General features: G+C 29.9%; 1 protein-coding gene and 1 long non-coding RNA gene across 2 annotated transcripts in view; one reads left to right on the top strand and one right to left on the bottom strand.

Moving 5' to 3' along the window:
- LOC143192947 (neuroligin-4, Y-linked) overlaps window positions 1-19,334 on the top strand; it is an 808,161-nt gene that overhangs the window by 61,791 nt on the left and 727,036 nt on the right. The window lies entirely within an intron of this gene.
- LOC143192729 (uncharacterized) overlaps window positions 1-19,334 on the bottom strand; it is an 84,491-nt gene that overhangs the window by 42,975 nt on the left and 22,182 nt on the right. Inside the window, exons 2-3 of the long non-coding RNA XR_013004869.1 lie at window positions 7,190-7,560; window positions 6,572-6,869 (exon numbers count right to left, since the gene is read on the bottom strand). This is a non-coding gene — a long non-coding RNA (uncharacterized LOC143192729). The remainder of the gene's footprint in view (window positions 1-6,571; window positions 6,870-7,189; window positions 7,561-19,334) is intronic.

Genomic DNA, 19,334 nt, shown 5'->3' with positions numbered 1-19,334 from the left:
CAACTAATACGCGATGAAAATATCATTAGGATATTATAAAATATTTCATAACATTTTTATTTAATTCAGTGCGTTTATTTTTCATGAATAAACCTTTGTTAGTCTGAAGTTAGTTTTAATAAGATTTAGAATTGTTTTATTAACTCATCCCTCTATTTCTATATAAAATTGTTAATGGACATTTGGTAGTATTTGGTAATGGTTATTGTTTTAAAAAAGTCTAAAAGTGAAAAATCTCTAAAAGATCTATTTTAAAGGTAACAAGGAGCAAAAATTAATACACAATATCTATACAGCCACAACGAGCAGGTGGAGAAGAAAGAAACTGTGACAACTTTGGAGAAGTTTTTGCAAAATCATAAGCAAGTGGTGCAGTTGTTCAACATCATTTCTATTACAAAGCGACAGCTACTTTAATATCATTGAACCAGGCCAAGTACCATGTGGAGAGCACATACGAAGATGGTGTACGTAGAAAGACAAAGTACCAGTTGTTACTAAAGTTGCAACATACATGGCTGACGTGGGGATATATGTATAGAACGTAGAGATCACGTGGTGCATATTATCTAATACTATTACTAATCTTAGGAAGTTTTACAATATCCATTCAGTACTCGACTATCGTTTGGTTTAGACGTGCCACCATTGACTGCCCAAGCCTCGTCTACAGGTAACACCGCTGTCAGCCTTTTTTATCATTTGTATTTTTACATTTTTATATTACTTCAATAAATAACGGTCACATAATGTAAACATCGCTGTTTCATTTCTTTTTACCTCCATTCACCGAGCCATATAAAATTTACCCTAAAATATGTATATTATTTAAACATTAAATAAAAACTCCAGTGGCAGGTACAACATATGGAGTTTTTTTTTGGCACAAGTAATGTATTTTTACAAATCAATAAGAGAGTTAAAAGATGAACTTACGCATACCGATTGATGATTTGTGCCGATCAAGATAACATTTCTGTGATGCCGCCCGCTGTTTCACCGACCGATATACGATTAGAGTCGAAAGTAGTCACTGGGCCACGATGATTTTTACTGTATACTCTGTTTCACTAATAAATGTTTGATATGTGTGCGAAAATTGAAAGTGAGCGATTATAATACATTATGTTTAATCAAGCGAAATTGCGTTCTGAAGGCTACATATATTTTCCTGATCATCTATCATCAGTAACGCAAATGGGAGAACTGATATTTTTATGTATTCTTCCATTGACATATACTGGTACTCCGCGTAACATGCAAAAATATATTAAATATGCCATAATTTTTGGTCGACCAGATCATATATATTATATAAATATACCGTTTACTATCATACTTAGGTGCTAGACAAATTAGTATGAACTTTTTTTTGTCGTTGAGTCATTACTAATCACTCGGTATGAAAGATGACGATTGATTCGGACAAGGTCTGTCTGTAAACTGGTCTGCTATTAAACATATATATATATATATATATATATATATATATATATATATATATCTATATATATATATATATATATATCTATATATATATATATATATATATATATATATATCTATATATATATATATATATATATATATATATATATGTATATATATATATATATATATATATATATATATATATATATATATATATATATATAGTCAATTCAAAACAGTAATGACACACCTGACCAATATGTGTATGTCAAAAGGTGTAAATTCGTTTTACAGTCAGACAATATTTTCCTTCTTATTTTTTTTATTTAAAAAGAGATAGAATGCTGTTAGAGAAGTTCGAACTTAACTACTTAACGTAACTGAAAGAGCCAGCAAAAGTTGTCTGTTTGTCAAACGTCTGCAACATTCTTCAAAATATTATAATTACGGGTTATAAACTGGCATACGTTGATTTAATGCATTGTTCTAATAAATTTTTAATCGCCGCGATTTATATTGAAAAAAATTTTTCGCGTTGCAGCTGCACTGAATAGTTACTACCGACACGGTTACTAAAATATCTCAAAAAATAAAAAACAGTATTCTTAAATTCACCAAAAAAAAAAGAAACCGCGTTTATGCGAAACAGGTGACGAATCAAGATCAGCTTGATGTTTCAGAGATCAAATATACGAAAAGTAAAAAAAGAATCTAATTTTTTCAACCGAAACTTAATTTAATATAAGCCAAAAGATATGCACCTATTTGACGGATGTAGAACATCCCTTCATACACTGTTGGGTAATATAGGATTTTTAAATATATGGCAAGATGAAAATAAATATAGTGTAAAGACAACAAAAATTGTTGGAAACAGGAATTTTCCTCTAAGTCCAAGGGTGACTACCATGGAGAAATTAACCATACTTTGTCTTTGCAGTAGTTTGAAAATCAGATTTTAAAGAACTTGGAAGAACCATCTGTTATTGTTATGTACAATGCACCATATCTACCATATATATGGTAGGTGGAGAAAATCCTTTATAAAAATACTTTTTTAGAAATAAGCCTGAGAAATAATACATGGTAGATCAGATTACTGAATGTTATGGCCTCAGAGTATTACGTATTCCTCACTATCACTGCATTTTTAATCAAATTGAGTTGATATGGGGTATTGCAAAGAATTATTACAATAGATATTCAGGTCGAGGAGGATATTCAAAACCAGAACTGTCTGGAATTATGAAAAGAGGTATTGTCGAGAATAACACCTTTGGTTTGTGTGACCTCGATCAGATACATGTACTAAAACTTAGAGTTCCTGCGGCAACATTGCGACGTTTTGAAAGGTCATGTGTGCTAGAACTGTTTTAAATAGACTATAGTTCTGCACTGATTTATATAATCCTTTTACTTATGTTATATTATATTAGTAAACATAATAAAATTTTCTCAGACATAAACATTTTACAAAAATCATAGTTTCCTAAGAAAACATATGTCTGCAATTCCTCTGTGTTAGACTACCAGATCGTTCCAGTTAAACGGTCGACAATATTTTTCTTATATTTTCTATGAAATTGCGATTATCCAAAATGGAATAAACTAGTCGTGACGTTCGAAAATATTGTTTTATAATCTTGCGAAAGTTTTCTCGTCATTTTTCCTACCATTCGTATTCCGGTCCCGTTTGTCTTGCGTTATGAACAAAAATCGATCGTTATTTTTTCTTACGACATCCCCCTTAATAAAACAAGATAGATTTTGTCGTACTGGGTCAGGTAACTGTAAATTAAACCTTGTCTGCTTTAGAAATTATTGGTCCTATTAGCGTTCTTGAGGGAAGATGAAATATTGCGACACTTTCAGAAGATAATTTATTTTTTCTCTCGTAGTATGTTTTAAACATAAATTTTCGCATTAATGACCTTAATGTTTATAATGCGTTTTTTTTTCGAGCAATATAGTGATAAGATTATATTAGAATATAATTTTAGTTTTGTTGTTCATACAATTTTTTATATTTTAAATTTGTTAAAGTCTTAAACCGAAAAATGGGATCTATAATCAATGTGAACATAATATATGTTATCTTATAATTAACGTGATCCGAAAATGGTAAAACTTTTGAAACGAAATACAAGCCAGATATTTATATTCTGAAATTATTTTGTCCCCTTCAAATTCTTAAAACGCTTGGCATGTGCACAAGATTTTGAAATTGCGACCTTGTCAGATCTTGTAAATTATAGGTATATTTGAAGAATAAAATTTAAATCCAATAAATTGTCCTGAATTCCCAAATTAAGCCAGAATTTCAATTGAAACTCAAGTTACATTTTTTTGTTACAATTTTCATTTTCTATAATATAATAAATGTAATATGAAGAGTCTAGAGAGTTTTATAAGCACATTTTAATGATAAAATAATTTTCAAAGGGGGGAAAACAAGGGAATAAAGAGAAAATTAAACAATATATAAGATAACAAATTATTACAATAATGTATTTATCCTGTCAAAATTCTCATTTCGATTTTCTATTTGACCTCGTTGGTTTATCCATACCTCAACACCTGTAGCGTCACTTTTATGTTGTGTACCTATGGAATTCAATCAACTTTGTTCCAGAATATCTTTATGAGTAAATAAATCTAGTCTTTCCAAATTGCCACTGACAAAATTATATCGAATTTAATGTAGCATCCATGGGAATTTTAGCTCCTAGTTTGGCTGCAATCATATTTTTGCGATCTAAAATCACATGAACTTATAGAAATAACTTAAAATAACATATAATGTATTTTTATACTTCTCTGGAGCTTTAGATGCCTCATGATACACTCTTATCACGATACATTACCGATAACCGATTAACAAAAACATTTGCAAATACGGTTTTTAAATTTATAATAAATGAGTTCCCGAATTGGAAACATAAATTTATCCTGATGAATCATGAAAAATGTTAGACTGGTATTAGAGCTACTTTAATACATATGTTTTCATAAATATGTTAATAAGTTCATATAAAACTGATTCCTGTAATAAATTCTACTTACCGTGTTAATATCTAACTGCAATGTTTATCTTTTATCTAGTTCAATCCTACATATTTATAAAACAAATATTTTTTGTAACGAAATATCTAATCAGTAAAATGTTTTAAAAAAAGCTTTCTTAATTATTATATCAATCATTTTAGTAATATTTGTGTTTCCTAAGATATTATTTCTTGAAATAATATTGATAGTAGGCTTTGTAGAGTTTTGTTCTCATTCCATGGAATTGCTTTTAATATCAATAATGTATTTGACTTTACAGTAACATATGCAAAAAATGTTTTATATTAATGATGGTGTTGGTGTAACAAAATATTGTCTTCTATATAAAGATGTTTTGTATATTGAAATTTAATACACCTAAAGGTAACTTAAAAAACAGTTTTTTTATATAGCTTAGTTAACTACATTAATGTTTAAAATATATCTATGTAAAATTGCCACAACGGATATTGAATTGCAAGGAACAAAGGAATTCCATTTAATAATAATAAATATGGCAAATCAACCGTTCAATAATCGGGATTACGAGAACGTTATATAACCATTAGTAAATATTTTACCACCTCTGTGAATAGATGTCTGGTTTGCCTCTAATTTCAATTAAATTTGCCCAAAATCATAACGGCCATATGAATTCCAGTTAAGCTTCGAAGAGTTAAATCTCTCTCATGTTGCGGTAATGTTAGTTTTAACTTATGTACCGAATATACTTCCGATATTCAATAATAGGCCTAGGAACCTTAAATTTATCATCATACTTCGTTATATTATCATATAGTAAATAACAACTAACCTGTCAACAGCGAGTATTATTTAAATGTTGTGAACGTGTCGCTAAATTGAAGCTACTTGTTAACCGACTTCGAAAAAGGAGGAAATTCTATATTCGACTGTATAGTTTTTTTAATGTATGTTCGCCGATTTCTCCGTCAATTATGGGCCGGTTTTCAAAATTCAGATATTTGTATATAATATTATCTGAGCTGAAGTGACGGAAAATCCGAAGTCGTTCAGTTCAAGAACCATTCAGATTGCTTTTTAAGCACAGAATTTAGCATATAATACCTCGTAGACATATTGTACACAACTGCTTATATAGTATAATAGTTAAAGCAATTAGCTCGCAAACGGAGATCACATGCCTTTTTTTCTAATTTAGTTTTAACATTTGACAAATCATTTAGACAATTCAGCGGGCCCCAGTGAAAGATTCCTTATTTTCAATCATTGTTTCTTTATTCCTATTTTTCCTCATACGGGCTATACTTTTACTTGAGCTATCCATTGTAATACTTAATAAAATATCAGCGCCCCTCCAGTAACCGCTTAACTTCTTTTATTAATATTATGGTTTAAAACCAGGTGTTAAGTAGGAATGGAAGCGGAAGGGGTAGAGCTTTGATGAAGAGTCGACCGGAGCTATAATAGTTGAAGAAGGTAATTGTTAGATGGTGTTTATTGAATTATTGCCGAGCCCTCAAACAATGCAAAAATAATAATATAATTTTATGTCATAAACACAAAATTAAGTTTGGAACAAAACAAACCTAATTTAATATAGCTGTTTGGGTACGGTACCGACTTCAAACTGATTTTTATTTAATTATTACAAGGATTATTATGTACATTTTTTTTCCTTGAAACGTTTTTTTTTGTGTTAAAAGTCATTTTTTACTTTTTAAATTCGGTTCAATTTATTTTTGTAAAAATATTATTTAAATTATATATTTTGAATATTTTAAATATCATTTAATTTCACTTCATTAAACTGCATCTGATATCAGGTCGCAACGCCCTTATTTGTCCGATTTAGCTTCGTTGAACTACTTACCTTACTTACTACTTATACCCTAATTAAAAAACTGGCTTTTAGAATAAATCTTTAAGCAAATTGATAGTATAATAATAGGAAAAAAAAGGTTTTATAGATTAGTTCAGAAACCTAAGTGAACTACTGTATTCAAGGAGGATTAAGGACTTTTTAAATTAATTTTGATATAGAGATTGATTCAAAATCTTGGTACCTAAGCTAATGGCCTATTTTATATTAACCATAATATATGTATGTGCTTACCCTCTTTCCGGAAAATAGTAATCGACCTTGCCATATATCATTGCTGAAATGGATCTCGCTGTCTGACTTTTAAGTTCAAGAGTCTACCTTCTGCCAGTCACCGTAAACTTTTTGTGCCTATATTTTTTGCTTAAATGGCATTGTCGTTTGCAGGCTCTCGGACCAGCTTTTCACATTAAGCACTTTTTCGGCTTCAGACATGGATGGAGATATTTAGATTTTTAAAAAGTTTTGCTTCTAGGTAACTTTATACACCTGTATCGGCTGAAAAGTTCACGGTCTGACCTTAATATGGTATCTGTAATATAAATTATAATTTTGGAGTATTGTCAAAATCAACTTTAATAAAATTTGTACTCTGTACAGTTAAAACTAATAGTACTATAGTAGTCTAAAAAACATATAAATAAAAGCTCATCTTTATTGTAACTTGGCTTGGACTTACGAAAATTAATTATCATTAACGTATATAATGAGTTATGAATATCATTTTTCATTAATTTTGACAGCCATTTAAAATAGTTACTTAAGAAATAGAAAAATTAAACTCACTATCATTCATTTAGAATTTATGTTTATACATGACTAGATAAGATATTTATATTGTAATGGCCATACCGTTTACTAGTTGACAAATACTGATCCTAATTAATAATTGATATAGCATCAAAGCCATCTTCAAACTACACAGGAACATGTCTTAGATGCTCTCTCACCCCAAAGCTAAAAGGGATTCGTTAAAGGTAGTAGGAGTGTAGAGTGCCCCCTATCAGTGTTCAAACAGTATACGTAGGATAAAACTGGGAGCTATAAGTTGTATAAGCAGCAAAAACTCTCAACAAAGAGAAAGTCCGTGACTGTCCAATCCTTTTTGGTACACCATCCTCTCGGTTGTTTAGTTATTTAGTCCATGAAAAGTTGGATTATAATCGGTTGATCATGTAGCCGTGACATATATGTCCTTGAATTGGATAAGCTGATGATGTATTCTGTAACAATTACAAAACTTTGGTTAGTTTTAGTCAATAAAAGTGGTTTCTATCTAGAAGGCAATAGTTTACGAGTGAGCGGCAACTTATGTTCAATAACTCCTCATTATTACAAGAAAATATAATAGGAAGAGGAATAGGCATAAGCATTGTGGTCCTTACTGTCATTCACTGGTTTGTCATTGGTGATTTTGCCTATCGTGTAGTAGAGATCATAATAATATAGTAAATCTAATATCTCCTAAAATATATATCTAATCAAAAATTAGTTTAATGTCTTTCCAAATATATTTGTTTATATACTCTAAATCATTTACTGAATCAGAAGATTTGTGTCTTGAAGACTTTTTTAAAGAAGAAGTAGAAAATGTCATATATTTTACAGGCAGTATATTGCATGATATATTGTTACATTATCAGGTTTACAGAGTACCAATATTATTTCAGGACATCCATTGGCGTTTTATTATGAACAGTAAAATCAACTTGATTATTAGATATTTAACTTGATAAATAATTTCATGTTTTTGCTAACGTAATGGCAAAATGTCACACTTTGTTAATGTTACTAACGTTAATACTAATTTTAATGTTGTCTTTCATAATTTAAATAATATAGATTATTCAAAATACAAAACTATATTAAAGAGCATTATGTTTACCCTTAATATAATAACTGAGATATAAGGAAATATTACACAAAAGGATCTGTAATTGTCAAATAGAATATCTTGAACAGTAACAAAAAATATCGATTTGGTCAAATTCCTGCTTTAACACAGTAATTCGTCACTTTAGATGAAGATCTAGTAATACTGGAAGGCTTTTATGAGAAACTTACCCTGGAACTGATTTATTCAAATAAGTGCTTATAGTTTTAATTAAAGTTTCAACTCTCGTGCGATCCAATGCAGCAACATTATCAATATAACAGATCAATTGAAAAGTCCCCGGCCTACGATAGTAAAACACATTTTTTTGGCAAAATTAGTTTTTTTTATTTAATATAATTCCCTTCAAGGGCGATACACTGATTATAGCGACCCTCCATTTTTTCGATACCATTTTTGTAGCACGATTTGTCCTTTGCTTAAAAGTAGGCCTCAGTTTCGGCGATCACAATATTCCCAGTAAGCATTCTTTTGAGATCTGGGAACAGAAAATATTCGCTGCGGTCCAGATCTCCAGAATGCGGTGTTTGGATGGATGTTTGCTATTTTCACTGAATTGTGACACGGTGCGTTATCTTCGTTAAGCAGCACTTTCTTTTTCTTCAAGTGCGGCCGTTTTTCGGCAATTTCGTCCTTCAAACGGCCCAATAACTCTATGTAATATTCACTGTTGATGGTCCTTCCTTTTTCAATGTAGTCAATGAAAATTAATCTATGCGCATCCCAAAATACAGACGCCATCACATATCGACGCAAACACTCGGGTTTATTATGCTTGATCATCTTCAAACACTGCTCCGAATCATCAACTCGTCGTTATATTTGGTCAAAAGTGAGCTCGCGCGGCACCCACTTTGCACAGAGTTTTCTTATACCCAAATATTCGTGAATGATATGATGTTCACGTGCAATTGATATCTTTAGAGTGTCTGCTATTTCATTCAATTTCAATTTACGGTCACTCAAAATCATTTTATGGATTTTTTTATATGTTTTCGTCGGTTACAACCTCTTTTGGGGGTCCACTGCGTTCATCGCCTTCGGTGCTCATTTCACCACGTCTAAACTTAACATACCAATTTTTCCCTTCAAAAAGCAATATTTTATCAACACGCATCCCAAATAAAATAAAATATGATTAAAGAGAATAATCCATAGATTTTATATTTCGATATATCGTTATTTTGCATCGCACACGACAATTCTTAACCTTTGAAATTCTTAACTCTTGAACCTTTGAATTATATATATATATATATATATATATATATATATATATATATATATATATATATATATATATATATATATATATATTGATATTGGATCATTTAATATTACAGGATATAAATTTTAATTTAAATATTCTGTTAAATAGGTCTGACATTGTGAAACAGTTTCCTATTGAAAAATAAAATTTATGCATATCTGAGCTTGCGATAATTAAAAGTTATATTCATTATATCCAGAGTAATATAGTTTTATTGAAATATTTTATAATCGGGATTGTTCAATGTGAATTTTAATTTGAAATGAAATCTGTTAAATATAGCAGTTCGCAATTTCTATATTTCTTCCATTATTATCGTTGACGCCAATGCCTTACTGCCTTCGTAAATAAATTGCGTTGGTCATAATCATTTATTATTGTGATTTGTGAAAAACTGGTTTAGAGAATTATGGAAAATGTGTTCGCCGAGGGATAATTTACGTACAATTTTATTGGAGTACTATGATTTAGTTACGACGTGATCTCATTCCTTATGGTTTTTTTTAGTAAATTCTCTCATTAAGTTTAATATCTCTTAACATTAGTTAAGATGTATTTCTAACTTAGCAATATATTTTTTACTCCAATTGTTTTATCTAGATTGACATATATTTGGTTTGTTGAATTATGATTTTTGACTAAAATTGACTCCCACCTTAAGTTTTTTTATGTTAGAATCTTACGTTTTAAATTTTTCGTGGAAATAAAATTCTTCTTGATACTTCTTGTGATCAATTACGTAGCCAAAATAAGACTATAAGTTATAGTGCCATCGGCTTTTCTGATAAATTATTCATTTATTATCGTTTGTTGAGAGACAAAAGCGTTGAGATGGATAAATTTGTGAGGGAAAATTAAATAAAGCGGAAATCTGTACAAGAGTTTAGTCTAGTAAATTTTACATCTCGTTGCCTGTCGACATCGCATCTCCTAGTAGATAATCAGATTAAAATCAACAGTTACTTTCTTTACGCATCTTACACTCTGCATTTCGTTATTATTTTTAATTCAGTGAAGTTTTTGTAGCAAAATACTTGAAGCTTATATAACAGTAAAAAGTGTACATTTGAAATTATCGAAAAAATTTACAAAACCTTCTTTATTGTCTAATGAATTGTGTATTTTTGGGGAAATATTTGTCCTTATGATGAGCACCAAGCTTCACTAAATTAATTATAAAGTTTAAATATGTTAGTATGTCCAGGCCTACAAATTAATTTTATGATTTTTTTTTTAATTTGTATCTTTATCAAGTATGTTTTCGCCTGTTTTGCAGCATGTGATTGAGCGTTGTCATGCTAAAAAACATCGTTTCTCGTATTTCGGTCATTTTCGCACAGTTATTGGTTGAAACGCACAAATTATTGTCGATAGCAATCCCCATAGAGAATTTTATTAGGTTTTAGTAGTTCATAGTTTTTCGCCCATACATTTTCGGCTTTGCCGTTGATGCTAACACATGACTAGATGGTCCCTATGATTTTTATCGCTTTGAATAATAGTACTAGATCCATTTTTCATCACAAGTAACAATTCTATGCAAAAACCTCTCCGATTTTGCTCTTGAAACAGCAATCTACACGTGACCAAATGTCTTTTAATTAGCGTTTAACTTTTACATTTAACTGTTTAAATATAACTATCAACTGAAAACAGTCGAAACAGTCGATAGTCGCAAAACAGTCGAAACAGTCGATAGTCAAAATATTAGCGACTGAGAATAGTAATTACTTTTTTCAGTCAAATGCACGGTTCGACTATTTAATTCAATTCGTGATTTCAGACAAAGATGTACGAATCCTTTCAGCTATAAATTGTGAGAAAGGAAAGGACCGAGATAATTGCTTGGGGCAGTTATTTTATATGTGGTTATATTTTCCAATAGCAGTATAAACGAGACGGAGATGTACATAACATATTCTTTCACGTACTAATTTAAAAAAGAAAAGGAAAAATAATTACCGAATACTATTAACATGCCATTAATAATTTGATTTTAAAGGAAGTTGAATTACTTTTATATTTGAATGTTATGTGGGAACCTAAAAACTAAAGATGTACAATATCCTGAAATATATTATATAAAGAAAGAAATATAAAATTAAACTTATACCTAATCATAGAAAAAAAAACTAATCTATAATTAAAAATGATTGCAGCATAACTATAAAAACTTTTTTAGGTAAATTAAATGCTTTATTTATTATTGAAAGGAAATTTTTTAAAGAAAAATCGAGAGAGTAATCGAAATATTACCTATTGCTGCCAAATTATTTTACAATTTATTATTTATTAACAATAATTAATAGTAATTAAAAGTACACGACTGAAACACTCGATAGTATACAGTAACAAAATCAGTCGGACCGAAAATAGCGACTGAAAACAGTCGACTGAAACAGTGTATAGTAAAAATTAGTCAATTACTAAACAGTCGATAGTCAATTTCAAACGAAAATTCCTAACATTAACATACTTTTAATTTATATGGTTTCAATTCATGCGGCAAAAAATATCGAAGCTTTGGAATCATCCCCATGTTATACACAGTAACACTATCTGTTAGTAGATTAGTCGAGTTAAACAGCGCATTACAATATGTATGTTAGGCTTCGCTGATTTTATTAATCAGACAAAGAGTATTTTATTCGCTGTAAATAAGAACACATGAACATCTGGCGAGATGTTTAAGCGTGAGAAAAAAGCTAGCACTTCGACAGCATATAGAAACTAATGTCAGTAAAAAATGCTATACTATTACTATAATTGTTACTCTAGTATGTAATTAAAATAAAAACTCTCACAAATTAGGAAAAGTAGAACACTGGAAATAAAAAATATCACTGGCGATCGTATCCGATAGATGAGATACATTTTATAATTATTATGACTTATTATTATGATAGGTAATCTAGGTAAGTAATCTAAGATATCTGATTGGAGGGAGCGCAACAGCAAGTATTTCGAAACAAGAATGCAGGAGAAGGAACTGCCATCCACTGCTGAATCGACTAAGATGCAAGGGCTTTTGCTTCTCTAAGACGATACCTATGGATGAGAGGAAATTCTGCAATGAGACTTTTTGTAGGAATCAATAAGCAGCTCCAAAAAAGACTCCGAAAATAGGAGACATATTTTCGGAACCCAAAACGGTAGTGGCCGGTTATTAATAATGAGAATATTTTGAGAGCCTATTATTAATAATAATTGAGACGTACACATTCTCTCCGAGCCTTGACTATGGAGCAATAATGATATAGATGATTCTGCGTGGACCAAAATCTCAAAAACTATTAATAATATATAATATCTCTTGACTATTAAAACGACATATTCAGGGACCCTCGTAGTTCATCACTCATACTGTATCATACTGTTCTAATATGGCTACTAAGCAACTGGGTTAAAAGTAATTTTCGTAACTAAATAGAACAATTAATAAAAAAATAATTTTATTTTTGGCGCAATGTCCACAAATTTTGTTTCTAAATACCTTAAAAAGTTTCGTATTATTGCAAAGATATTATAGAACGATGTCTGGCTTTTGTATTTTCTGGTAAACAGTAAGCATCTAAAACTTTTCTCATTATTAAACCGTTGGTTTTTAGCTAAAATTATATTTCCGGAGATATTATTTCCTGGAATAATCTTGGTCGCGAATATTTTTTAAGTTGAAAATTAACAAGAAATGAGTCTTCTTTATATTTCAGAGCAATTACTTTTAGTTCACAAATAGTATTAAAAACTTTTACAAAATATTATTGAAATATTGATTTTTAAAAATATGTTTATTTACTTTCCTTGTTTGTTACTCCTTTGTTTCTTAAAAAAGGAAAGAATTACCTCTGGAATTATTAATCTGGAATTTTTTTTTAAATAGTGGCTCATTATTTATTATAATCAGTGATTTAGTGATCTAATGTGGTCAACTTCGTACATTAACTAGATATTACATAGCGATTATTGATGATGACTGAAGGCGACACTACATCTTTTGCTCAGTATCTCCATGGTAATACTACTTTATGGTAGATATCTATAAGACTGAAAATTACGAAAATTCGTGAACCTTTGTCACAGAGTCTTCCATTTGTGATACCAATCCAGGTTATTTAAAAACTTTTAAAGGAAATGTGAAAATTGCAGTTATGTTTCCAGTTTAACATAAAATGCTAAATTGTTCTAGAAATTCTAATTTATTCGTTAATTATTTTCAAATGTTTTTCTGAAAACTCATAAGGAATATATTAAGCCGTTATCTTTTTGATATATCTTTTCGTTTTTTACAAGGGGTTGTCTTATCTCTTCAAATATTGTTAATTTTCGATGTTCCAATCACTTGTATGTTTGAGTCAGTTTTTTTCATTGATTAATGTATGAAAAGAACAAACAGTGGTTGGTTTCAGCGCGATCTAGATTTGTGCCGTTGTGATAAATCCAAAATTGGCAATTTCTTCCATTTAAACATCATTTTATTTCCCTTGATTAGCTTGGGTGGGATCAGCGGTATTGTTATGTTTTTTCAACAAATATGGCACTAATTCAAAAGCAAAAGCATGGCTGGTCATTTCGTTTAGAGCGGAATGCATATCATTAATGAGATATGCACATAATTATCTACTAATAATTAACTTTGTTAATATACATATAAAATTAGATTAAACTTTAGAATTTTAAAGAATGTTTCATTTCTAACAATTAAGGTACAAAGTAGAACAATATCTGTAATTTATTTTTTACCTTCCTACATCAACGTAAAATGATTATGAAAGTAAGCTCGAAAAAAATTCAGTTTTATTTCATAAATAATATAAAAGGAAAACTGGCTATAAAATATCTCGGGGTAAACAGCGTCCATTAAAATTTTATTCGCATTTTCAACGCTTTTTTAAAATTTTTCTCTGAATTATTATTCCAGTATTTTTTATATTGTCTTTAACAAAAATAAAATGAACAGTTGAAATCGTATTTTGGAAATTATATTTCATTAATATCTACAATAACAAGTATATTACGTTATGATATAGTGTTTATTACAGTATTCTGACATTATATATGAAGTATGATAACGTATTTCATAATTAATTTTATCCATAAATAATAATTAATTCATATGTATTCATTTTCATTCATATATACATCTTGAAAATTTGTAAATTTCAAAAAGAATAACTCTCTAATATTTTTGGGTCAACTTTAAGTCATGTGGCAGCAATTTTCAACTTTGTGATGTCTTAAATTTGATTATTGATGGCACTTTAAATTTGAGGTTGTAATGGATGTCTGTATATGGAAATGCTGATTAAAATTATTCTTGTCTCTATTGATTGTATGTTACACATTTTCGGCGAAAGAATTAACAGGGAATAGTGGAAGTAGGGAGCACTAATAAAAAAATATAGTACAATAGCTAGTAGAAGAGTACTGTACAAATTTTAATGACAACAGTTTTTCGTAAGGATTAAGCATGGGCTTGTTAAAGTAATGTTAAGGTAATGGAAATCATATTCAATTAAAATCCTATGTATCCAATCGAGATCACTATTGTGGCTGTTTTGTATTTTGTTCATTACAAAATATCTAAAACATAATTATCATATTATCAGTCCTTGGCTGGATATCTGGGAGAATATCTGAATACAACCAATACATTTCAACCAATACGTCGCTGCTAGTGTCGCAGGATATCGAACACTTTTTATTAAATGTTAAGTTCTTATTTTTAAGATCATTTTCTATGACAATTATCAATCAAAATATCAATTTTATCATCATCATCATCATCATCAAGGATCATCTTTCATACTACAGAAATCACCAAACCATTTCAATCTACACCTCTGGCTTTATGTTTTACCCGCGCACTATTTGTCACAGCTTAAGCAAATGGTTTCATTTCTAACAGGATCTGGGATGTATATTTAGTTTTGGATTTGATTATGTATTCTCAAATCCTCAGGTTTGCAGATGTCAAGAGTAGCCAAGTTTCGGAATCACCTGAAACATTGGTATGATAAGCATTCCAGAAAGTTAGATTTTGTTTGTATTTTCCCTTTTATTAACCGCCCTACGGGGTTCAAATTTATTTTATGGGTACGGTTAGTGAGGCCTCTGAGCTCATGAGTCTACCTCAGGAGGTTGTGATTGCGGAGTGTAGACTACAGTTAATGTTCCGCAACCACAGCGCGGGTGCTGCGACCCTAGGGCTCCATTTATATCTTGTATTTATATATTTATGTCTTGTGTCGCCCCCTTCGTGTTCTATGTATTATAGGAAAAGTCCTAATTAGATAATTTCGTTGCGGTCACCCTTGGTAGGTGACCAGGTCGAAGTGCAAGAGATATCTACTGGTGTTATAAATATTGGTCCAAGGAAATCCAGGATAGGGCATAACACATCGTATCATGTACACATCGTAATCTGGCCATTTGTTTTGCACAAATGCCTCGTTGGTGCAGTTGGAAGATTGGAATCCGTAAAGAAATTGAGGGATGGCTCGATTCATCTCATTTCGGCGAATCATAAACAGTCAGAAAGGATTAAAATTAACTAAAATCGACAACATAAAAGTACAATTGTCTCTCCAGTCAACATTAAATTTCTGCAAAAGTGTCATATAAAGTTATTAGCTTTTGGTCTGCTCTGGGGAAGAAATATTGGAAAACTTGAAACCACAAGGAGTAGCAGTGACGCCTACTAGCAGTTTGATTCTCACGTTTAGAATGTCATTCAAAAATTGAAAGTCATACAGAAAATCTCATATTACACAGCTAAACAGAAGATGGGAAAACCCATGGGAATCTCGCTATTATATTACCTGAACGCAATTGAAAACAAGAAAACATTCTCAATAACTGCTGCACAGTGCAGTTCTAGTTCTACAGTTTTATACCTTTTGTATAAGCACTTATCTATTTTATATAAATAATTTTGCTCTATGTTGGTGTACTTATAGTCGTCGATTTTTTATTATACACTGATTTGTTATATGTACATTCTATGCTATTAATATCTAGATTATAATTATTGTACTTTGCCAACATTGTAAAACATCTTTGTAAAGAAGTTATGAAAATTATGTAATAATGTAAATTCCGAGAGGCTGTTGAGGCGTTAATTAATAATAAATAAAATTAAATAAATAGCAAAAAATTAATGTTAAACAATCAAAAAACCATCTTGGAAAGTCCATACAGTTCAGCCGCTTTGGTTTCACCATCAGATTTCTGTTTTTTCCCTCTCTTACTCCTAAGCATTTAAACTGTTACAATTGTAGCAGGATACCATTGAGATTTACAATAACAGGCAGTCCGTCCAGATGGCTCTAATTATAACTAATATTATAACTAATAAGATCATATATCAAAACGGTCGATATCAAGTTGATACATCACATTGTAGATCGTGTCCCTTTTTAAATACGCTTCACAATTGCATCACTATTATAGTTGAAAAGTAGTGGATCTCAAATTAATTTGAGAATTTCAAACTCGCACTCAGTTAACAGACTATTGTAAGATGCTTAAATAAGTTTAAAAAGAATAAGATGAATATAATCTGTGTCTGCGTTTGTTAAAAATGGAGCAAAATTATATTGAAGTGCTACTTTAAAATAATTAATCGTTTCATTATTATGTATTATGTCTGAGACCGTATCAAAAATTCAAGTCAAATTATGGGGCAGGTTTACAGTTTTTAGGGACTTTTAGTCAAATTAGGGTCTATAAGTCGTAGAATAATATGAACGGTATGTTTCGTACATTACCTAGAAATTAAAAGTAATATATTTATATCTGTAACTATTTTAAATAATGGAATGCAAACATTGCTGAAACAAGACCTGATTTACATAACTAAATATTTTTATTTTTTAGACCAAGTAGCGTTTGGGACAGCCCAAAAAGTCAGCCGAAGAACTACTAGTAACTACTAGTAATTAAACTACTGTCTAACTCTCTCTCTTGCCACGACATAAATAATTTATGCAAGGAAACTGAATTTTCATGGAAAGAGGATTAGCAGGCGTGGACGCATATTTCAATATTTTCATATTCATATATATATATATTAAAAGATTACTGAAGCGAATGTATTGAAGTTCAAGTATTGTCGTGCTTGTTTTCTTGGGTCTTGTCTTTGATCTTAGTCGTTTTGTATCGTCTTTCTTATGTTGAGGTCTTTCGTTTTTGCTGATTGGGATATGATTTTTGTAAAATATTGGTTCTTGTTTTCATTTTTCTAAAATAATTCTTGTAGTGATGCCGACATGTTACCTGATAGACGATGTTTTTCCCTTTACTAATAAGTTATTAATTAATTAATATATGGGTTTTGATTTCTATCTATTTCTTTCTATTTGTGAGTGACAAAAACACACTCTTATTTATTTTAATAACAATTATTACATGGCCTCAAAAGATCTTTGATCTTATGACCTTATCAAAGGTCTTATGATCTATTCGAAATAGTCGTATCGACTGATCAGGTTACAGGTTACAGTCGAATGGCTTCAATTAAAAACATTAAACCTAAAAGGAATAACTATAATGTATTAAAAAATCTATTGAAAATTTATCATTTAATACAATTTTTTATTAAAAAATATTTATTTTAAAATATATATTAAATTGTCGTTACTTTTGTATAATATTAAAAATGACGTATAAAAGCACAGAATGTGTATCGAAAATGTTTTTAAAATCCTAGTCAGTTTCATCTCTATTTCCCCTAATAGCAGCATATTCGAAATATTTGCAAACACAAATATTTTTCATACAAAAAATCACATATGAATATTTTCAGAATGCCTTGCTAACACTTCAAAGCTTATACTTTATACATTTTCAAAATGTACAGCTCTCCGCTTATTTGTTGACAATGTAAACAAACTTTCTCAGTCTCGTTTCGTCTGCGAAAATAAAGCGGCAAAATTTGCTGGAAATTCATTTTTACTAGCATTTTATACATGTTTTATACGGCACCAGTTTTACAGGATATAACAGGCTGTACGTACATTTTTTATTGAATGTTTCAGGAAATAAAAAGCGACAAAAGAATCTGGTTACGGAAAAATTTTATTGTGTAGAATTTTGACTTCTTATCCACTACAAACAGGAATAAAATGCCTGGTACAATATCTGACATAAAAAATCCAACCTATGCTTTGAAAATTTAATTATAAATATATTTTCAGTTTTATCATAGTGAAAAACATCTATAAGTTATTTGAAAGATATAAACTTTAGAGTCAGTAGTAAACTACATAACCCAACTTTTCTATGTGTTGGATAGATGTTTAGTTTTACGCTGACTGCTTTCCATTCGGTTAACGATATTGTAGATTTAGATGTCACTTAGCAGTTATTCAAAGCTTCTTTCGCGAACATCTGATTTTAGGCGACCATGTTTAAATTCAACTCATCAATTAGTGATTTTCTTCGGGAGGCGTCTCCTTAATGCAGTAGTATTTTATAAGGATTACCTTATGATGTGTATGTAACGTAACAATGGATAATATTGGATTAGGTACTCGGAAACAATTTCTAATAAAGAAATTTATTCTGCTCAGTGTGAATAATTTTTAAATAGTAAACAAGTTTGTGAACTAGTGACCCTTGTTATCCATAGATTATTTTTAGTCATTGTTAATTGGAAACTGAAATCTAACAATAAACAAATAAAACTATATATTAAGCTATACAGATGATAGGCCTTACTTTGCATATCATTAGAAATATTTTTAAAAGAAAGATACAGTACATAGATAAACGTTTTAGAATCACAATTAATTAAAAAGAAATAAATAAATATCATAACATGGACAGGATGAGTA

The sequence above is a fragment of the Rhynchophorus ferrugineus genome, unplaced genomic scaffold (assembly GCF_030347505.1).
Source record: "Rhynchophorus ferrugineus isolate W39M unplaced genomic scaffold, kcgeb_rfMv2 rfM3, whole genome shotgun sequence".
NCBI lineage: Eukaryota > Metazoa > Arthropoda > Insecta > Coleoptera > Curculionidae > Rhynchophorus > Rhynchophorus ferrugineus.
This window is presented reverse-complemented; position numbering and strand designations above follow the sequence as displayed.